This window comes from Pinus tabuliformis, chromosome X (genome assembly GCF_031772625.1).
Source record: "Pinus tabuliformis cultivar Carrire ecotype Pingquan chromosome X, CPIR1, whole genome shotgun sequence".
In the NCBI taxonomy this organism is placed as follows: domain Eukaryota; kingdom Viridiplantae; phylum Streptophyta; class Pinopsida; order Pinales; family Pinaceae; genus Pinus; species Pinus tabuliformis.
Genome location: NC_142308.1, coordinates 1,345,761,293 through 1,345,785,877, shown reverse-complemented (window position 1 = coordinate 1,345,785,877; position 24,585 = coordinate 1,345,761,293).

Sequence of the window (24,585 nt, the reverse complement as noted above, 5' to 3'; positions counted from 1 at the left end):
GAGGAGGGAATATTCAAGTACCCAAGAGAGCTAAAGGGATTAGAAACTAAAATATCCAAAGATGGGGGGGATAGAAGAAGGAGGGAGATATGAGGAGGGAGAGGAGGGATATTTATGAGGAGAAGGCGAAGTGTTGAACTAGGTTGTCATTGATGTCAATATGGCAATATTCTGGATACTAGAGGATGACATGAAGCCATGGGGATGTAGAGCAGATTCATGAAGAGACAGGAGCAAAGGCCATCAGGATAGCCGAGCCATCTATATATATATATATATATATATATATATATCATATATATATATGCGGAAACAGACATATATGCAAGGAGGTGGTCTTTGAAAGACACTGCCAAGCCAAGAGGAGTAGATGGAGACGAGAGGAGCAGACAGAGCCACCAAGCCATCGGAGAGCCATGTCAAAGCAAGAGGAACGCTGCTTGTAAAACAGGCATATCGGAGCAAATGGAGCAAATGGACCGAGAGGAGCAGATGGAGCAAGAGGAGCCAAGAGGAGCAATATATATAGAGCCATCGGTATATGCCAAAGAGGAGGTGCACACAGAGCCATCGGAGGAGCTACAGGAGCAAGAGGAGCCATCGGAGGAGCTATCAGAGCCATACTTATAGACCATACATATATGCCAAAGAAGAGGAGCAATGGAGAAGACAGAGTTAGTGGAGCTACAGGAGCAAACAGAGCAAATGGAACAGAGCATATATATATGCCATATCGAAGGAGTGTCAGAGCAGAGGAGCCATATCGAAGACAATACTTCATATATATATAGTTGTGTTTAAAGCCAAACTTTCATCAAAGCGGGAGAATACATAGGAGCCGTTTGATCTGCCAGATCAACGGTCTAGAAGAAATCACAGAGGAGCAGAGAATCCTTATCGCATCGGCGAAAGTCCCTTGGAGTCGTCGGAACTGTTCAAGGTGCAAGCTCCGAAATCCGGAGCCGAAACTCTTATCAAGCAAAATAGAAAGCATATCGGGTCCGCGGAGGACTTGTATCATTTCGGAGGTAGCGATCAGCGAAATCGCCGAAGGACCCGGAGCCAAAACTCTTATCAAGCAAAATAGAAAGCATATCGGGTCCGTGGAGGACTTGTATCATTTTGGAGGTAGCGATCAGTGAAATCGCCGAAGGACCCGGAGCCGAAACTCTTATCAAGCAAAATACAAAGCATATCGGGTCCGCGGAGAACTTGTATCAATTCGGAGGAAGTGATATGTGACATCGCCGATAATTGGAGCCGAAATATTATAAAACAGAGCCTAAAGGTGCGTTGGGTCCGCAGACCCTTTGTATTACAAAACTGCCGATGCAAACCTGTCGAAAAGCCGGACCCGAAATCATTAAGAAGCAGAGTATAGAGGGCCGTCGGGTCCGCAAAACTATCGCATCGCAAGAGGTCGCGATAACCCCGACATCCCGGACCCGAAGTCATTTTAGGAAGGGATGTAATCGGCATATCGGGTCCGCAAGGGCGTCGGAGGTCGGAGTTAAGGGATTAATTGGGATCGCCGAAATCCAGACCTGCCGATAATTATAAAGGCGGGCGGATAAGATTTGAAATCCGAAAATGTTCATATTGAGCAGAATTACATGGGTTCCCGTGTATTAAAATATATGTGACCGCGGGGTTTTATAGTGTTGGCCATATATTTGTATATGTGCATTTCCGTGGGGCTTTAAAGCTTAGCCTGATAGTTAACACGCGGTTGGGCGGTGGCTTCCGATGGGTGATTAAAAGCGCCGATAAAAAGGTGGATCTGATTCTAAGTAAGTCCAAGGTTTATAGAAGGCACATAGCCTAAGGAAAGCTTTCGATAGACATAAAAGCGGTGATAAAAGGGTGGCTCCGATTCTTAAGTGTGGAGGCAAAAATACTGTAAGGAACAGTCCCGATAGCTTGAGAAACCAAATCATGGTGATTATGATTATGATAAGGACGTGGTTGTCCGATAAAAAATTCCATCCCTGTGTATGCCCACAATTATTGGCAAAGCAGCGCTGTTACAAGTTTTTGAACTTGTGTTCTCTACAGATGACTCAATCCTTGCTCATTGATTCAACGTGTCTTGTGAAAACGAATGGACAGAGGAAGCTACAACGACAAACAAGCCAACAAGTGAGGAAGCTGAAGTAGGCAAGAAGGAAGCCAAAGAGCCAGCGAGAAAGAGGAAATGAATGGACAAAGACAGGTATGGATAAAACAGTAAATAGAGGACTGCATGTGTGTGATGGTTGTTGAAAACAAACCAGAATATGAGGTAGCAGAAGTAGCAGAGGTGGTGGAGCATTGTTTGAATTTGCTAGTGAACACTGCTGCGGCTGTTGAACACTATTGGAGCTGTTGTGGGGGTGAAGAACCAGAGTGTGAGGTAGTAAAAGCAACGGAGGCTGTAGAGGCTGCAGAAGCAGCGGAGGTTATAGAGGCAGCAGTAGCAGAAAAGGTTATTGGAGACTACGCGTGGGCAGTGTGCAGAGCTGTGAAGACTCATCCATAAGAAGACATGGTTGTCATTGATACTGTAGTTTGGAGACTACAGCGAAGCTGTAAATAGACAGAACTCAGCAGAGAAGAGTTCTGAGAGCAGAAGGATTGGAGTCCTTGGGGTTGGAGCCTTAAAAGTGAGAAGGATGGGAGTCCTTGAGGCTGGTGCCTCAGAAGTGAGATTGGATTGGAGTCCTTGGGGTTAGTGCCTCAAAAGCAGGAATGATTGAAGTCCTTGGGAGTTGGTGCTCTTAAGTCCAAGATTGGTGTCTTGGGAAAATAGAGTTGGTGCTCTGGAGGTTGGAGCCTCACCAAAGTCCAAGTTGGAGCTTGGCAACCGATTGTGACCATCTATATATTGTATTTATTTTACTGCACAGTTATATTAATAAGAGCATTTATTCTTGCTGTTCATATTGTGTTCTGAATATATATGTTTTAACTGGTAAAACAATAGTGGGAAAAAGAAATACTGATGCACCCCCCCTCTCAGTATTTCCAACACGAAGGAGCCGAGAAGGAGGGGGGGAGGATCGAAGATGGAAGGGAGGATATAGAAGAAGGGTGGGATGAGGGTTTGGATTTGGTTACTGACTTTTTCTTCTTGAGCTGCTCCCATTTTGGTTCCTAGTTTTCTATTTCTTCTGTTTCTTGATTTTTAGGACATCTATTTGCAAAATAACCATATTCATGACATACCTTGCATTTGAACATAATTTATTCGTATTCTAGCTATTGAATGTGAACCAAACTATCCACTTTGATCTTGACTACTTCCGTAAGTCCTTTCCACAGATCTACTTCTACACATATTCTCGCGCAGACATGCATGTTTTTCTTTGGCTCGCTTATGTCGATATATTTCCCCAATGCATTTCCTATTTCTTCAACAGATTCATCTCCCCAACAATGTAAAGGAAGACGGGGAAGCCTCACCCATACTGGCACTGCATTTAGCACGTCCAACTCTAGATCGAAGTCCAGAGTCCATCTATTGAGATAAAGTCCTCTTGAATCCATGAAATATGGCCTGTTTCTGAAGCTTAAATATTTGTCCTCTTTCGTTTCAAAGTGGAAGGTAAAATAACCTCTTCCACAAAATCTGATGGAGATTTCCCCATGATAGATGAGGCCCAGTTTCTTTCTACCCATTTGAGGACTGAACAGGGAGAGGACCAAAGACCAGTAAACTGACCCACCAAACCTCTCTTAGAGAGGGACAGAGCTGCGTGGCGAGGAAGGGAGGGAGGAAGAATTATTTTAGGTATTTCATTGATCTTCTTAACAAACTTTGATATGGACGGTCTGGGATGAGACGGTCCCAGGGAGGAGAGCAAAGAGGCAAAGGCTTCCACATTTTATCCTACTTGAGATGAAGCTTCGGCAAATCAGATAAGAATCGATGCACTCTTAGGAGGAGGATCTACATGTTCCAGCGCAAACTAGTTGAGGGCAGCTAGCCCTGGGAATAGAAGGCCCCAGGAGTTGAAGGAAAAGTTGCGCTCATAGATTGAATTCGTCAAGGCGGGAGCAGAGCATGCACGATTTTCCTGTACCCGCTAGCAAGGCATTGTTATAGCCCTTTTTATAAGCCAAAACCTTAGATCATTGAGATTGTGATAAGTTAGGGTTTGCTGATGGTAAGTCGAAATCCTAGATTCTTAGGGTTTGGTAAATCAGAGTTTATGAACAAAAGCCTTGTAAAAGAATATTCTAGAAATGAAACCCTGGAATGTATGCTTCTTCTCAATAGAAACCCTAACTTGATCAAGATTGTTGTGTATCTATCTTTGATATAGTAATATTTGTTTCTAGGGTTTACCTAAGTAAGTATTGATATAAGTTTCAATGATGAAAACACTATATATACATATTCCAGTAGGATAACTTGATTATCAATGCATCTAGGGTTTATAACAAAAACCCTAGAAAAATTCTATCTTGAAAGTATATTATCTAAGGCTTTGTAATTGGAGTCTAGGGTTTATGACAAAATCCTAGAAAGTTGTTGAAATATGAAGTAAAAAAAGATGTAACCTTTGATGATTATGGACCTAAATAGGTTTAGGTATCTAGTGTCTAAAGTTTGAATATTTTGATGACTTGATTTTGATATAGTTAATTTCATGCTTTGTATATTTTCTTTTGGTTGTACTTGTTATAAAAGTTTTGCATGTACATGATGTTCAAGATGATGAAGATGTTCGTATAATCATGATATCAAGATAACCTTGATGCTGTAAGAATGATTGAAGCCTTGAAAGGATGAAGTTTCTCCGATGTCATGAAGCTGTTAATCTTCCTAAGTTGAGAGGGAGCCTGGATAGAAGAAATATTATATCTCACAGTTAATAGGGAGGGCATAATGAGTCAGTGAATTCATTAAAGTAAGAAAGAAGCCAAATGAATGAAAGTATTATCAATAAACATTCGTGAAGTTGCAAACAAAAGACTTGTGGAAATCTAAAGATGTGTTTGGTGCTGCTAAAGAAATAAAAGAAGAAGAAAAATTTCGACAAATTATGGATCACTTGATGATAGTAGCATTAGAGGACCTCTAAGGTTTGTGTTTACTTATATTTGAAAGTTTGTTATTGATTGGGGTTGTTTTATACAGGTAAATAATTCCATAAAAGATTTGAACACTCTGAAAAAATGCTTGGACAAATGGATATATCTAGTTTGATAGGGAGAGATGAAGCATCTAATGGTGGATGCTTGGGAGGACATATGGTTGGCCTATGTGTTGATGTCTAGATCCCAAAGATGGAGGGTGGCATTGGTCTTGGATCTATGACCTTGGATACACACCTGGATCCCTGGGTTGATGGTTAGTGAGTAAGCATGATGGTACCTAGATTGGCTGAAAGCTTGAGTCCATCTTAGTCCCACCTGGATTGTTAAGTTAGAGAAGTTTAATTCAATTTCTTCTTATTAGCCACTATTTAGAAATCAAATTAACATATAATAAAATGCAGATAGAACATTAATGGATCGAAAGAAAACAAGCTAGGACAAGAGACACCAGATGTGGTAGCTAGCCAGGGACAAATCCCAATGTGGGTAAACCCTTTGATCAATTCTTATATAATCTTCAATAGTTCAGTAGAGAGAGAAAAAGTATAAATACATAAATCTGTAATTTTAGGACAACAGTAGTCTACCCTAACTAGCAAAGTCAAATCTGGTCAAAAAAGATGAAATTGACCTCCAATATGCTTGGTCAAATTCTCGATCACCTAGGCCTTCAACAATAAGAAGAGGCAGCCCATAAATAGTTCGTAAAACCCAGTCAAAATACATTCAACTGAAGTCAACTTGTTGCCAAAAACTAGGGCAGTCAACGTTGGTCAGACCAGAGGTCAGAATGCCTCGGTTTGTGTGCCAAAATTTGCGGCCTGCCTAGGAGAGGTATCCAAACCAAAAACATGCTCCTAAAAGGTCAACGCTTGGTCAACGATGGTGAAAACGACTTGCTGCAACCCTGGTCAAAGTCAATGCAATCAAACAGATTTGCATCCTTCTTTTCTGTGTCCTCCAACTTCGTCCTCTTCTTTCCCACGTGCGTGTGCTGCTCCTTGTGTGTAAACCCAATGAATAAAGGAGAGAAGAATGTGTGAGATGAGATGATCAAATAATGCCTCAACCTCATATTTATATGAAACGCTGAGCATGTGTGCCACACATTTAGCTCCTGGACGACCTTGAGAATTTGTCAAGTAAATAGAAATAAATTCATATCTCCATAAATACTTGATGGAATCAGATGATTGTTAGATTAATCCTACACCTATCGACAAGAGGAATCCAAGAAAAATATCAGCTACCATAAATAAGATGACCCACATGGAGTTTAGCCCTAGTTGCCAATTTTAACACTCCCTCTCAACTAGGAGAACTCCATTTGCTAAACCATTTGACCATTGGTACTATCTCTGCCATCAAATGCACTGCCTTTCACTGCTCAGCTCTGTTGAACTATGAAGAAGAATAAATGATCGAGGATGTATCATACCATCCTCCACTGACCCGAAGTCAGTCCCCGAGATTGTGTCAAACCACTCTTATTGATCCCAGATTAGTTTCATTGATCCTAGATCAATGGAGGTCATCCTAGCATAGGGAGTATGGTAGATACAATGATGCATCCATCGATAGTACTACTATGGTCCCTAACCCCATTTACCCGCTCATTGATCAGATGAGAGGTACTTCGCATGAGTCCCTGATTGCATGGGTAGGATGCCTTGACAGGAGAACCAATCATCTTGTCCCTAAGTCGGCATGGGGTATTACAGGGGAAGGATGAACCTTTCACCCTGTACATAGCACACCACTAGGGGAGGCTGAGTCACCTTGTGGTCGCATGTCGCTCCAAGAAGTACCCCACACTCTCTAAAGCTTCCAGAGCTCAGTGCATCCATCATGTAGGAACCTCATAAGAGGGTCTCTCAACGACTCCAAGTTGTTCTCAGAAAGTCAAGAATTTTACCTTTCCCAAGGGCTTCGTCAGAATGTCGGCAACTTGCTCATCTGTACCAATATGTTGGAGCCTTATTTCTCCCCGATGCACCATATCCCAGATATAGTGGTACCTGATATCGATATCCTTAGAGCAGTCATGAAATAAGAGATTCTCTGATAAATGAATCCCGCTCTAGTTGTCACACAGGATCAAGATAGTATCCAATGTAAATAAAATCAGCTCACTGAAGAGCTTCCACAACCAGACAACCTCACAAGAGGCCATACTCGCAACAATTTACTCTACCTTAGCAGTGCTCAAAGCCACCAACTTCTTCTTCGTACTCATCTAGGATATCAAGGAAAATCCCAAAGAGAAAAAACACCCGGAAGTTCTCTTTCAGTCCACCACACTGCCTACCTAATCAACATCGGTATATCCATGTAGTCTCACATCTCTGACAATGTATCTCAACCCATGAGTGATTGTGCCATGAAGGTATCTCAATGGATTCTTGGCACCAATCCAATGTGTGTGGTGAGGCTCAACCATATGTTGACTCAACGTGTTGAGTGCAAAACATATATCTGGACGGGAGTTAACCAAGAACATCAATGCTCTGATGAGTTGACGATACTTAGTAGCATTTTGCAAAACATGTCTGACAGCACTACCGCTTAACTTCTTGAAGTGGAGCTCCATCTGGGTAGTCACGGGCTTGGAGTCCACCATAACAAATCTCTCCAATATCCTCACCACATATTTTCCTTGAGATAGGAAAATCTCCCCTGGCTTCTTCCAGACTTCCAGTCCTAGGAAGTAGTGCATCAGTCCTAGGTCCTTCATCTCAAACTCTGAAGCCAAATCCCTCTTACATTTGTGAATGAGAGGGTCTACACTTGTTAGAAAGAGGTCATCAATGTACAAAATCAATATGATATGTTTATCATCTTCAACCTTAAAGTAAAGGTTAGGGTTGACTTCACTCCTAGTGAATTCAAGCTTCATCAAGTAGCTATCGATTCTCTCATACCAAGTTCGGGGTGCTTGCTTCAGCCCATAGAGGGATTTCTTCAACCTGCATACGTGAGATTCTTGATCATGAATCTCTAATCCATCAGGTTGTTCCACATAGACTTCCTCTTTGATCGAACCATGTAAGAATGCGGTCTTGACATCCATTTGATGTAGGTTCCATCCTTGTGAGAAAGCAAGGGCTATGATCGAGAAGATGGTGGTATATCAGGCAACAGGTACAAATATCTCGTCATAGTCTATACCTTCCTTTTGAGAGAAGCCACGAGTGACAAAACAAGCCTTATACATTTCAGCACTTCCATAAGCTCCATGCTTTATCTTGCAAAGCCATTTTGAAGTGACAATAGTTTTGTCCTGGGCTCTAGGGATCACATCCTAGACATCGTTCTTCATGATGGACTCGTATTCCTCAATCATAGCATCCTTCCATACTTGATGCTTCATAGCTTCAGTGAATGATGTGGGCTCATTTTGAATGATCGTGCTCATAATGGTCAAGTATCCATGGTACCTGGTTGGCTTCTTGCTTTCCCGGAAAGTCCCTCTAGGTGCAATGTGTCTTTCAGCATCATCAAGTGTCCCCGTAAGCCATGAGGGCCTCTTCCTAGAAGAGGAAGGCTCTTACAGAGGGGGATCAATAGGGCGCATGGGTTCTTCCACTTTGGGCATTGTTTCATCTTTCTTTTTCTCTAGTTTGCTGGTGTCAGCTTCTCGAGATTTCCGTAGTATAGGAAGATTGTCAACTTTGCTAAGAGCCATATCTTCGTCAAAGGTGACATCATGGCTAATCTCAACTTCCCTTTGACCAGCCACATGGATTCTATAGCCTTTAGTATTTTCGCTATAGCCCACGAAGATTCCCTTCTTTCTAGATGCACCCACTTTATTCCTTTTCTCTTTTGGCACATGAAAATAAACAGGACTTCCAAAACTTCTAAAATGAGATACATCAGGTTTCTTACCGGTGAACATCTCTTCGGGAGTCTTGGAATATAATGCTTGACAAGGGCATCAGTTTTGAACATATATGGTGATATTTTCAGCTTCGGTCCATAGAAACTTCGGAAGCCTTTGATCATGGAGCATGGAACAAACGACTTCCATAATCGTATGATTCTTCCTTTCCACCACACCATTTTTCTCTGGAGTGTATGGTGTTGTGGTCTCCCTCTTAATTCTAGATTCCTTACAAAATTCATGGAACTCATTGGATTCATACTCAGTCCCATTATCAGTCCTTAAGATCTTGATATTCTTCTCAGTTTGATTCTTGATCAAGGCTTTGAAGTGATAAAAGTAGGAGAACACTTCTTCCTTCTTTTTCAAGAAGTATATCCAAATCTTGTGAGAATAATCATCTGTAAAAGTAAGGTAATATAAATATCCTCCGAAGGAGTTCACATGCATCATACCTGATATTTCAGAGTGAACCAATTGTAATATACCAGAGGTATTGCTATGGCTCGAGGGGAATGGTCCCCTTTTGAGCTTTCCTTCAGCACATCCCGGACATACACCTTCTTTCTCTACTTTAAACTTGGGCATCCTTGTCAGCATTTGTCTCACATCGGGTAGGGCTTTATAATGAAGGTGGGAAAACCTCCAGTACCATAGTTCGGACTGAAGAGATGTGTCACAAGACATGACACCCAACAGACTTCCTCTAACTTGATATAGAGAGTCAATCCGAAACCCAAGAGTGAAAGCATCTTCAGAATTCTTTTTCCACACCCGTACCTTGCCATTGATGAAGGCCACCTTGTAGCCTTTGTCTTCCATTGCCGAAATGGACACCAGGATTTTTTTGAGATCAGGTACATATAAGACTTCTTGCAAATGAATTGTATTGCACTGATTCAATTGAAGAGAGACATTCCCTATGCCTTTCATGGGATATTTGGATTTGTCCCCAAGAATAACTTCCAGTTTGGTCTCCTTCCCTATTAGATTAGAGAGAGATTCTTTGTAACCAGTGAAGAGCCTTGAGGCACCACTATTAATAAGCCAATTGCCTGACGAGTCCGAAGGAGAAGTAGTAGAGAGGGTTGATATCAAATAATATTCATCTTGCTTATTGTTAACAACGTTAGATTCATACCTGGAGTTTCTTGCCTTCTTGGAGGGTTGAACACTTGATTTACAACATTCCTCTTTCCTTTGCCATTGAACCTGCCTTACTTTGATTATTGTTGGAATTTCCCTTGGAGTGTTTTTGATCATCGTCATGAGATGTGTCCTTTATATTAGGACATTCCCTCTCATAGTGGCCATTTTTTTTGCAAATGAAACATCTTCCTTTCTTTCCACCTTTCAATCCAGCCTTTCCCTTAGATTTTTCCCTAGAATTGTTTTTCCTTTTAGCATGAGAGGAGAATGTAGTGGGATTGCCTCTAAGTGCAGATATTTCTTGCTCTTTTATTCTTGTTTCTTCTTGAATGCATCTCGTCATCAATTCCTGAAATCCTGGAATTACATTATTGTTGAGAAGAGTGGTTCTGAATATATACCATTCAAATGGGAACCCTTCAAGAGTTGTGATGCTCAGTTCCCCATCAGGAATGACTTACCCAATTGATAGGAGATCATTCTTGATCTCGGTGATCCTTAAGAAGTAGGCTTGCATACTTTCATCTTTGCCCTTCTTAATTTCCTTCAGCTTATTCTTAAGGACCAAAACTTGATTTTCATCACTAACTTTAAATATGCTTACGAGTCTATCATATATTTCCTTGGAGGTGGTTAGCTCGGAAATGTAGGCCACCAGGCAGTTGTCGATAGAGTCCCAAATGATCTTCTTTGCTTTGAACTCACCCTTGGTCCACTTGTTACTTGCAGAAACAAATGAATTTGATGGAGGATCAATGATTCTACCTCTCACATGGTCCAACACTCCCTGCTCTTCCAATGTCAGATCGAGAGACATCTTCCATCCATGATAGTCAGACTTCTCACGAAGCTTGTCTTCAGCAGGGAAGTGTGATGAGGACCCCATGAAGTCTTTAGGATTGCTTCAATAGCCTTCGGTGATTGCTCTTTCTCTTGCTCTTTCTTGGGCTTTGTCTTCACCTCAGCTCTGATACCATGTTAAGTTATGGTATGTTCTATGCTTAGAGTAGTTTAATTCAATTTCTTCTTATTAGCCACTGTTTAGCAATCACATTAACATATAGTAAAATGTAGATAGAACATTAATGGATCAACAGAAAACAAGCCAAGACAAGAGACACCAGATGTGGCGGCTAGCCAGGGACAAAACCTAATGTGGGGAAACCCTTTGATCAATTCTTCTATAATCTTCAATAGGTTAGTAGAGAGAGAAAAAGTACAAATACATAAATATGTAATTTTAGGACAGTAGCAACAAACCCTAACCAACAAGGTCAAATCTGGTCAAATAAGATGAAATTGACCTCCAATATGCTTGGTCAATTTCCCAGTCATCTAGGCCTCCAACAACAAGAAGAGGCAGCCCATAAACAGTCCAAAAAAACCAGTCAAACTGTAGTGAACTAAAGTCAACTTGCTGCCACAAACTAGGGCAGTCAACGTTGGTCAAACTAGAGGTCATAATGCCTCGATTTGTGTGACAAAATATGCGGCTTGCCTAGGAGAGGCATCCACACCAAAATCACACTCCTGAAATGTCAACGCTGGTCAAAACGACTTGCTACAGCACGGGTCAAAGTCAACACAGTCAAATAGATCTACGTCCTCCAACTTCATTCTCTTCTTTCCCACATGTGTGTGCTGCTACTTGTGTGTAAATCCAATCAATAAAGGAGAGAAGAATTTGTGAGATGAGATGATCAAATAATGCCTCAACCTCACTTATATTTATATGAAATGCTAAGCATGTGCGCCACACATTTAGCTGCAGGCCGACCTTGAGAATTTGTCAAGTAAATAGAAATAAATTCATATCTCCATAAATACTTGTCGGAATCGGATGATCGTTAGATCAATCCTACACCTCTCGACGAGAGGAATCTAGGAAAAATATCAGCTGCCATAAATAAGATGACCCACAAGGAGTTTGGCCCCAGTTGCCAATTTTAACATGGATAGATTACCTTGGCCAGGTATCTAGTCCGTAACATTGAGTGTGCTAGAACTCTTCGGAGTTCATTTCAAGATATTCCATGTACCTTTATATATATGTAATTATGAATAACCCCCTAGTTAAGAGGGAGTGTTGAAATGTAACTAGTGTCGGGCTTCATAATTATACTTGAGTCAAGATGTAATATATTTGTCAAAATAATAATAATAATAATTATTATTAAGTTGACTTATTAAAGCATGTGGTTCATGCTTGGGTCCATAGTCAATAGGTCAAGCCTCCATTGAAGGCTTCTAGGATTTTTGAGTCAAAGTCAAAATAATTATTTGGAAGAGACCCTTCTTGGGCTCCTCAAATTCAAGAAAGAAAATAATTATTTAGTCAAAATATCATGTTTCCTTCTCCACCTAATTCGTCTCCAAAGAGACACAAAGTTGGCCCCAAAGAGAGATCAAGTTAGCTTCAAGAAGTATTCGGCTAGCTACAAGAGGTTATATATAAAAAGGTATTCGACCTACTCAAAGTATGGAATGAAAAGACATATTGAAGTCTGCAATTCAGATAGAAAGAGAAGTACGAAGTAAAGAAGGGGAGGATGATGAAATATTTCGTCACATATGCTACTACAGGGCCGAGATATTTTGAGAAGTTGCAGGTCAAGATATTTTGAGAAGTTATAGTTCGGATAAGGCTACTCTAGGTCCGAGATTAGATGAATTTAAGATGTTATAGGTCAGAGATATTTCAAGACGAAGTTACATAGGAAAATATTGTTAAAGCATATCTATTGGAGGTTGGCTTGGTGGAGAAGGAAGGTCCTTTAGTCCTGGTTGTCTCAACTCTCATTGTGATTTGAATCTACTGAAGGAAGAGTTCTTGACTAGGTTTCCCCTACATAGGGCTTTTTCCATGGTTGTGTGCCTACATCTTGTCTCCTCCTTTGTTTATTGATTGGCATTAGTCTTTATGATAAGAACAAGTTAAATTGAAAGAACTAATAATTAAATATCACAAGATAATGTCATAATAATAAAAATCAATTAAAGTAAGTTCTAAGTTGTTGCCTAGATGGATTTTTCAACAGTTAGAAGGAACCCAATGCTATATTTAATCCAGGGCCTTGATTGTAAAAATCATAATCAGCAACCAATATATTTCATCTATTATCCTCAATATAACAAGTCTATTTTAATACAGATGCAACATTTGTAGGGAGGGGCCAAAGGACTAGGACGTTTATGCTAGAGGAAGGAAAAATAATGAGAGGCTATAGGAGGATGATGAATTGGGGGTTTTCTTTCCTCTCAAGCTCATGTATGCAAGTGATGGAGGTGGTTGGAAATAGGGTGGGAAATGAAGGTTCCTCTTCCAAATTCAATTTATGTGAGGCAAGGGGGGCGAGGTCACTCCCTGTCCTTTATCATTCTTATTATGCGAAACTCATGAGGGCCTTGTGAGCCTCAAACCGCCTTGGAGGGTTCATGGTCTAGCTTTGGTGTGTTTTAGGAATGGATTTAAGGTTAATTTGTTCTTAATTTCCTTTGATTAGGCACTTGCATGCTTCTCATGGGGCCGATGATCCCCTTTTGCACTTGAGTGGGGCTTAAACAAGTAAAAAAAGATGCTGAAATGAAGGTTGCTCAGGGAAAATTCATTGTAGACCATATGAAATATTTTTGGGATGCATTTCCAAATCATGAAATAACCTATAAACATTTTGGGCAATTTATGCATTTTGGTACATTTTGGCCATGAAAGAGGGGGATGTTTTCTGTGACAATTTTTAACCAGTTTTCCACACTTTTAATTTAATTTGAGGCGTTGTAGTTTGCATGATCAAAAGAATTGTATGCTACATGATTACGACATTCAATTTGTATTTATATGATGGTTTTTTTTTAATCTTTTGGCATTTAATTTTCTTGATGGTTATATCACCCATTAGCATGGTTATTGCTTGAGAATTTAATAACTGACATGGTACATTTGTGTATAGGCTACAAATGATTTTGGAAGGCATAGGTCCCGGATAATAATGAACAATGAAGACGAGCATGACAATTTTCTTGAAAAATCCATGACAATTGCTATAGTCATCTTTGTTGAATTTTTCAACTTGAAAATATTATTATTCTTTGAATTTGTGTAGTGATTTCTTGTTCTAGATTTTTAGTTGCATAATAATATCTTATCCACTTATGTTCTTACCTTGCACTAATGCTTTGATTGAAGGTTTGGGCTTGGCTATAGGCCCCGTGTTAGAAGATATGCACATGGAATAAGAAAACACATTACTATTGGAAAAGGTTTATCCTTATTTGGTGTTCATGTTTCATGGGACATTTATGAAATAATGGTTTTGATAGGAAGATTCTATCTTAGTTTAAACATTTCGGAAGTCCATGTAATTTTTGGTGGTTTTTGTTTTTTTTTTCTTGATTCTAATCAATCTACTGCTTATTTCTATCTTTAGGATATGAATTTGTTTATTTTGTGCCAAACTTTTTCCATTTTCTATTAAAATTGTTCAACTTTATTATAATTGCAGAGAGGCACATCCAAAAGCATGTTGAAATTCTAGCTTTGTGTTGGATCAATGAAGAAACACAAACACAAAACAAAAATGAAGGTCAATGCATATATGTTGTTAAAATATAAATATGTATTATATAAGTTGCTAGGTATGATATTAATTATTAAGCCCTTCTTATATTAATTGATAAGTAAGCTTTTTTCCAAAAGTCACTGGTTGACTAGCCATTTAATCTCTATTTCTGCATTCACAATTGTACTTGTACTGATCATCTTCTAATCATTTTTTCCAATATTACATTTACAATGTGTTGCCATCCAAACCCCCACTTCATGTGATAAAGTTTTAACACAAGACCTTGGAGGAACTAAGAGGAGCTACCCATTTTCACCATGGTAGCTCTTTCTCCCACTTTAGGCTTGGTCTTCTCTGGCACAAGTATCGTATTCCTAAGATAGGAGTACTAAAGCTTATGCAACTTGGGCTCAAGGTGAAATGGAGAAATAACTTTAGCAAACAAAAATCGTAATATAGGTTTTTATGAAGTGATGGGTGGACTAAGGCTAGTGCCAATGCAAAATAGGGTAAATGAATTTAAGAGAGATCAAACTATAACATTCTCCGATTCACTTTTTCATGTTTACATGCAAACTATAATTCTAATTTGAAAATTATAGTCAACGCTTTCAAAAAGTAAATATTTATCACAAATGGTTCTAGAAGATCCTTACTCAGTAAATAAGAAAAAAAATTTCTTTTAGATATATGTAACAAGAAAATTTTCTATTCTAAGTAAACATGAAGTGCTTAAACTATTTTCAAATTACTTGAAGTATATTTTTCTGTCTTTCCTTTTTCGTTAGCATATGAAATATTAAGAAAACTTGCAAAATTGGAACAACTCTATTTCTATACACATTCTCAATAAAATACTTAGCTTAACAGAGATCCTCAAATACAATTTGTTTAGTATACCAACTTGTCAAACTTGATTTTGGAAAATAATACTAGAGCTGTGACCCTCCTCCCAACCTCGAGTCTTCTTTCCAAATGAGTCCCCCTAAGCTTCAATGGGTTGCTAGGAAAAAAGACTCATTATTTTTTTTCTCTTTTTGGATTTAGTACCTCTCACATGTGTTCCCTATCCTCATGAGTCCATTGTAGTATAAGAAAAAATATCCCCTTTTTAGGATTTTGTTGGTAATTAGTAACTACCTCCTCCCTTATCCATTAGGTGAAAGAAAATTACTTTGCTCATTAATGAGCTCCACTCTCCCTAATTCCTAAGACAACTCCTTGTCTATTTGTGGGAGTTATTGATCAATTATTTTCCATGATTTAATAATCTAATCCATGAATTATATGCTTAGGTCTTACATCATCCAAGGGTGAAAAAATCCAAATCATTTTATTGCAACCCATAACTTCTGTTTAGCCATTTTCAACTTCAACATTATCTTCCAGATTCTTTTATTAATAACTTAAAAACATATTTACATACAATAAATATCAACAACAATGTGTTTATGTTGCTAATATACCAATTTCATTTAAGTCTTAAAGCTTTAATGTTGGGTACCTATAATACTAGTGATTACCCCATTACTATTATAGTTATACCCCTTATTTATATTGTTGTGCCCCTATTACCCCCTTATTGTTATTTCTGTGCCCCATAGAATCCCTCTATTGTTATTTTTGTGGCTTTATATTATTATTGTTAGGTCGGCTAGATTATATTGTGACTCCTTAGACTCCTATATATAGAAAGGAGTTTTTGTCATTTGAATCATCCAAGAATTGTTCATTTATGTAATTTAAAGGAGGTTGCCCCCTCGAAGAGGCTGAATTCTAAGGCGTTGATCTATCTTTTCTATCTTTTCTTGAGCTGGTTTCATAACATTTGGTATCAGAGCTTTGGATTCTAGGGTTTCGCTGCTCCAAACAGGTCATCGTGGCATTTTCACTATAACTTTTTTTCTGTAATGTTTCAGAAGTCGCAGAAAAAACCCATTTGAGAAGAAATCGCGCTGAACCTTGGGTCCGAATTTCAGAGCTTTTCGCGTGATATTTTCGGAGATATGATCTGAGGAAGTTGGTCTTTTTGCAGACTCCTGAATTACATTCAAAACAGGTGACCTGGGGAAAATTGTCATAACTTTCTCTCTGGGAATCAGATTGAAATTTTGTAAGAAGGTACAGAAAGAGGACGGACTATAGTTTCTTGTATATCATTTTCAGAACCAAATATCAAAAATTGTACACGTGGCACTTCATACAACTTCACTCTTCTGGAAAGGTCTATAATCCGGTCATCTTGGGAGATTGTGCATAACTCTTTCTTGGAGAATCCAATTTGGATCAGACTGGTGGCATTGGAAATAGGACACAAAGAGCTACTACAGGTCAAAAATTCAGAACTAGATGATTGGAAAGTACAGAGATACATCAGAGGCAATATCGAGCTCCTACAAAGTGAAAAAAGGTGTGTAGATTTTTTTAAATTTTTGCTTAAGCTTGGTTTGAAAATTTATTTTGAAGGAATTCAAAGGGCATAGTAAACATTATTATCGGTAACTGATGCCCCAAGGAAAGAAAATGCAAACACCTAGTAAGGAACCTGAAAGCTCTAGCATGACTCATGAAGAAGAGGAAGAAATGCTACATGATATATCAAAATTACAAGAACAAGTGCAACAAATGTCACACTCACAAAAGTTAACAGATGCTAAGATAAATGGCGTGGAAGCTAAGATAAATGGCATGGAAGCTAAGATGGACAATTTGAAGATATATTTGAACACAAATTTGAAGACAGGCATGGCAGATTTGAAGACAGATTTGACAAATTTTCTACAAGAAATACTTACTAATGGTGAAAAGGTAGTAAAGGAAACTCATGATGAGAACAAAAGAAATGTTAATCATGATTCCATAGATGCTAATGTTGGATCGAAGAATCACCATATTCCAAAAATCGATATGAGGAAGTTTGATGGCAAGGATCCCGCCACATGGATATTACAGATGGAGCAATTCTTCGATCTCAATAATGTGCAAAACGCACAAAAGGTACGTATGGCAACTGTATATTTGGAACCAAATCAGTTTGTATGGTATCAATGGCTTTGTTCTCGTAAACAATTTATCACTTGGGCAATTTTTACGGAAGAATTGATAGCACATTATGAGGATACAAAAAGCAACACTTTTTTTAGCCAATTGATAAGTCTCAAACAAAAGGGTTCAATAATGGAGCACATTGAGGAGTTCCAAAAATTGAACATAAGGGTAAAAGATATTCCAGAGGAGCATAGGATTGATGTGTTCATAGGGTCTTTAAAGGATAATATCCAACATGATGTTCGCCTTTGGGAACCTGATTCATTAGAGAAGGCATTCAGGTTAGCAAGAAAAATGGAAAGCAAAATTATGGCAACTAGGAAGCATACCACTCACAACTATAAAGACGGAAGTGTTGTTGCCCCTAGTCTTCCACAACCTACAAGGTTGACACCACAACAATTGGAAGAAAAAAGAGCAAAAGGGCTTTGTTACAATTGTGATAGCAAATACACAAAAGGTCATAAGTGTGCTGAGAAGAAATTATTCTACATAGATTGTGAAGAGGAAGAAGAAAAGGAGAAAGAAAGGTCAAAAGAAGAGGATATATTCCAGGAACAAAGCCTAGATGAAGAACAAATAAATCCGACCATATCTTGTAATGCATTGGCGGGAATTACCACTCCTCAAACCATCAAGATAGAAGGACAAATCAAGAAGAAAAAGGTAATAGTGTTGATTGATTCAGGAAGCACCCACAATTTTATTCATTGTAGGGTAGCAAAAGAATTGAATTGCTTCCTATATCCAGCACCAGAGTGTCAAGTGATGATTGCAAATGGAGGAAAATAAATTGCTCTGGAAAGTGCCATAATATCAAGCTATCCATGGGAGAATATGTATTGACTAGCCCAATGCTTTCCATTCCAATGGGAGGTGTCGATGTTGTACTAGGAGTCCAATGGCTACAATCCTTGGGTACAATAGCTTTTAATTTTCAAGAACTTTTCATGAAATTTTCTGTGGAAGGAAAGGAAGTTGAATTAAGGGGTATTGCAGGGAAACCAGGAAAGATAATCAGCTCTAATGGCATGACAAAGCTTCTAAAAAAGGAGCAAAGAGGTGTAATTGCACAATTATGTTCGCTAGATGTTTCCACATTGGAATCATCTATTTCTCCAGATCTCCAAAAAGTCCTGGACAATCATTCCAAGGTATTTGAGACTCCCAAAGGTCTCCCACCTATGCGTGATCATGATCATGCTATTCATCTGATTCCAGGAAGTGTTCCTCCAAACATCAGGCCGTACAGATATCCCTATGTCCAAAAAAGTGAAATTGAACGTATGGTTGCAGAAATGCTAGAGGCTGGTATAATTCAACCAAGTCAAAGTTCTTTCTCAGCTCCAGTAGTATTGGTGCACAAGAAGGATGGATCATGGCGCATGTGTCCGGATTATAGGGAGCTCAACAAGCTCACTATTAAAGATAAGTTCCCCATTCCTGTCATTGATGAATTATTGGATGAATTGCATGGATCAATTTACTTCACCAAGTTGGATCTTCGTTCGGGATATCATCAAATCAGAATGAAGATTGAAGACATTTTGAAAACAACATTTAGAACTCATGAGGGTCATTATGAATTTTTGGTCATGCCTTTTGGCCTTACCAATGCACCTTCAACATTTCAAGGTTTGATGAATTCAATTTTCAAACCATTCCTTAGAAAATTTGTGTTAGTATTTTTTGATGATATACTAATCTACAGCAAGTCTTGGAAGGATCATGTTGAACATGTTGACAGGGTGCTACAACTATTGGAGGAGAAACAATTATATGCAAAAAGATCCAAATGTTTCTTTGGAGTCCAGGAGGTGGAATATTTGGGTCATATTGTATCTCATGAAGGAGTTAAGGTAGACCCTAGCAAAATTAAAGCCATTAAGGAATGGAAAATCCCCACATCCATAAAGCATCTGCGAGGATTTCTTGGGTTGACAGGGTATTATCGCAAGTTTGTTAAGAATTATGGGAGAATAGCAGCACCTCTAACAACATTATTGAAGAAAGATTCATTTTCATGGACTCCGAAAGCAACAAAGGCCTTTGAACATCTTAAAGAGGCAATGTGCCAAGCACCGGTCTTAGCTACACCGGACTTCACAAAAACCTTTATTGTGGAATGTGATGCTTCAGGAAATGGAATTGGTGCTGTTCTAATGCAAGATGAAAGACCCATTGCTTTTGAAAGTCGTCCAATCAAGGGAAAGTTTTTAAGCAAAGCTATTTATGAGAAGGAAATGTTGGCAATACTCCATGCACTTAAGAAATGGCGACCCTACCTAATGGGAAGACACTTCAAGGTAAAAACGGATCATGATAGCCTTAAATACTTTTTAGAACAAAGATTATCCTCTGAAGAGCAACAAAAGTGGGTCACAAAGATGTTGGGTTATGACTTTGAAATCATCTACAAAAAAGGGAAGCAAAATGTGGTGGCAGATGCACTCTCAAGAAAGGATGAGGATGTGGAAGCATTGTTGTGTGCCATTTCTATTATCCAACCAGATTGGATAAACGAAGCAAGGGAGGAATGGAAGAATGACGAAGAAGTGTGGGCACTTATTCGAAAGCTACAACAAGATTCCAGTACTTCTGATACATTTAGCTGGAAAAATGATTCGTTATGGTACAAAGATCGCTTATACCTCTGTAAGAATTCCCAGCTAAAACAAAAGATTCTTATGGAATTGCACACTTCTCCCTTAGGAGGGCACTCAGGATTTTTAAAAACTTACCACAGGGTTAAGAAGGAATTTTTTTGGGATGGCCTTAAATCAGATATTCAAAAGTTTGTGGCGGAATGTTTGGTTTGCCAACAAAATAAAGTTGAAACAATTAAGACACCGGGTCTATTACAACCTTTATCCATTCCAAGCCAACGTTGGGAGGAGGTTTCAATGGATTTTATCACAGGTTTACCCAAGTCTGAGGGAAAGAGTGTCATCATGGTGGTAGTTGACAGACTTACCAAGTATGCACACTTTTGTGCATTATCACATCCATTTAAAGCCAGTACAGTTTCTACTGCATTTATGGAAACAGTTCAAAAGCTACATGGAAACCCAAAGATTATTGTAAGTGACAGAGATCCCATTTTCACTGGAAATTTTTGGACAGATTATTTTCTTGTCTTGGTACTCAGTTAGCTCATAGCTCATCTTATCATCCTCAATCTGATGGGCAAACTGAGATAGTAAACAAATGTTTGGAAGGATATCTTCGTTGCTTTGTATCTGATAAACAGACACAATGGGTCAAATGGTTGCCTCTGGCTGAATGGTGGTATAACACTTCCTTCCATACAACAACAAAAATGACCCCATTTATGGCACTTTATGGGTATCAACCACCATCCATCACATCATATTTAAGAGAAAATTCTAAGGTTCAGGCAGTGGAACATCACATCGAACATCAACAACAAGTCCTCCAACTCTTAAAGGATAACCTCGTGTTGGCACAAAATAGAATGAAACAACAGGCAGATCAACATCACAGTGAAAGAAGTTTTGATGTAGGTGATTGGGTATTCCTACGGCTACAACCATATAAGCAAATGTCCCTAAAGCAAGCTAAGAAGGATAATAAATTATCACCAAAGTATTATGGTCCATACAAGGTGTTGCAAAAGATTGGTACTATGGCATACAAATTGGAGCTTCCTGCAGCTTCTCGATTGCACCCAGTTTTCCATGTTTCATGTTTAAAGAAGGTTATAGGCGACAAGCTCCCAATTCAAACAATATTTCCAGAACTTGACAAGGAAGGAAAAATTATATTGGAACCGGAAGCAGTCACAAAAACAAGAACTCGACAGCTACGAAATCGATCAATTTCAGAGTATCTTATCAAGTGGAAGAACTTATCCGCTAAAGATTCCACATGGGAGGATGAGAATTTTATGCAGAAGTATCCATAATTACTCAAGCGTTGAGGACAACACTTTTTTGAAGGAGAGGGGCATGTTGGGTACCTATAATACTAGTGATTACCCCATTACTATTATAGTTATACCCCTTATTTATATTGTTGTGCCCCTATTACCCCCTTATTGTTATTTCTGTGCCCCATAGAATCCCTCTATTGTTATTTTTGTGGCTTTATATTATTATTGTTAGGTCGGCTGGATTATATTGTGACTCCTTAGACTCCTATATATAGAAAGGAGTTTTTGTCATTTGAATCATCCAAGAATTGTTCATTTATGTAATGTAAAGGAGGTTGCCCCCTCGAAGAGGCTGAATTCTAAGGCGTTGATCTATCTTTTCTAACTTTTCTTGAGCTGGTTTCATAACATTTAACATCATTGTACTTGACATATACAAATTCACAGTTAGAACTAAGTTTGGGGATATCACATTCTCCCCCACTTGAGTTTGACATTATCCTAGTGTGCTACTTTTGATTTCAACCCAGACTCAAAAAAAATATGGATATGATTCTTTAAAAGAGTCTTCCACTTCCCAAGTTTCCTCCTCTAGGATGAAATGTTTGCACTATACTTTGACTTGGGCTACAACTCTATTCCAGATTGTGACTTTCCTCCAATGTAGTATGCATAGTTGTTCTACCAAGAACTCATGCTTAGATTCTACTTGTACCACATTCCAATCGATAATGTGAGTTAGATCATGTACATTGTTTTTAAGAAAATGCACATGAAAAACGTCATGAACTTGTATGCTTGTTGACAAAGCAAGCTAATAGAAACTGGACCTATCCTTGCTAATGCTTCACAGGGTCCACAAAATCTGGGTGAAAACTTGGCACAACTACCAAGTCTAAGAGTACTTTTATTAGGTTTCACTTTAAGATAAACATTGTCATCAACCTTAAACTCTTTGTGAAATATCTTTAAATTTACGTAACTTTTCTGTCGGTCTTGATTTTTTTCAGATTCTATTTCAGCTATATGACTATTTCCTCCATTTCTTTCAACATATCTAGTCCTAAAACCAAATTGTCCTCAATATGATCCCAATTTAAATGTATTTTACACTGCCTTTCATACATTACCTCAAAAGGGCTCATATTTAGGGATGTTTGATAACGATTATTGTAAGAAAATTCAACTAAATGCAAATAATCTTCCCACTTAGTGGGTCCATCCATAACATACATTCCCAACATGTCCTCCAAAATTTGATTGGTCCTTTCTATTTAACCATTTGTCTGGGGATGATAAGCTATGCTAAAGTTCAGTTTCGTACCCATGCCTTCAAACAAACGTTTCCAAAACTTAGAGATAAATTTCACGTCACGATATGAAATTACAGTCTTAGGCATACCTTGTAATATAGGGACATCTCTCATGGATATATCTACTATATTAATGACCTTGAAAGTAGATTTTATAGGTGTGAAATTTGCTGCCTTATTAAGTTTTTCTATTACAATCATTATAGAGTCATGTATTTTTATGGTATTTGGAAAATCGATGATAAAATCCATGGAGATTACCTCCTATTTCCACTTTGAAATGGGAAAAGGATATAATAACCCAACACGACATTGATGGGAAGCACATATTTTTCTATTTCGGACTTCATATTAGGCCAATAGAAATCCTTTCTTAACGTTTTTATTAATTTTTGAGAGCCAAGATTTCCAACAATAGGATTTTTATGTAATTCATCAAGGATAAACAATTTTATATTTGGATTGTTAGGTATTGTTATCACAATAAACTTCATTTTTCAACTTTTTAGAAAATGCTGACGGTTGCGGTGTGAAAATTTAAATTGTAATAAACAAGGAAAATTTCTTGATAACAGGGATGTCAACATTTTTTGGAAATCCAATTAAATAAGCAGAGAATTTTGCTGTCATCTTCTAAGCAATAAAAGGATTCAAAGCCTACATTGGACCCTCTCCATTGAAAATTGCTCTGAACAAGCTTTCCAACGATATGTGTAAGTCCAAAACTGGACTCCTGGATCAAAAGATATGGTTTGCTGAAGTTTTAAGGATTGAAGCATTAGGAAGGAATGCATATCGACGATCGCATATTGAGGTCTATCATATCAGTAATTACATATCGAAGGTGTAGAGATATTTGTAATTGCATATCAGACGTACAAAGATATTGACAATCACATATCAAAGGTCCTGCATATCGAAGCATCGACACATCAGAAGGTCGGTGAATCAGAACTTCTTAAGGTGACAACCTTTAAAAAGTTGGATATGCATAATGTGTCGATAGTGTTAAAAATTATTGGGGAACACCGATAAAAGTTAACAAAGGATTTCATCGCAAAACCATAGGTGGACACTTGGCAGCATATGATTGGTTCCGATAAAGCTACAGTGGCATTTGACATCAGCGTGTGGAGGTATGACATGACATGTGGAAAAAAGTTTTGGCATTTTGAGGGACCTAAGGGGACAAATCTGGGTGACACATGTCACCACTCATGAGGTGCCACATGGAGTGATGGCGTCATATTGGAGGATGACATATTGGAGGTTGAAGATGTTGACACTTTATAAAAGTTGGTAATTGGAAACTTCTGATAAGGGGGCTCCAATATTGGGATGGCACATGGTCAAGAAGAACTTAAAGAACCAAAGGCTCTAAGAACTTAACAAAGAAAAATGGCTGTTGACAGGAGCAAAACGCCCTAGCACCTTAAAAGCTAAGCGACAGGTCACAACTCTCGGTCCTATGATGATAAATGCGGGAAGGGCTAAGCAGAAGGAGCCAAGATGAAATCAGAAACTCACAGAAGTTACGATACAAAGGGGGCTCTGATATGGCATTAAGATGATGGCCACTGGACCAGTCATATGAGAAAGAAAATGCCAAAGGAGCGAAGCGGCAAGGGACTAAGAAGTGCCAGAGCATTACAACGA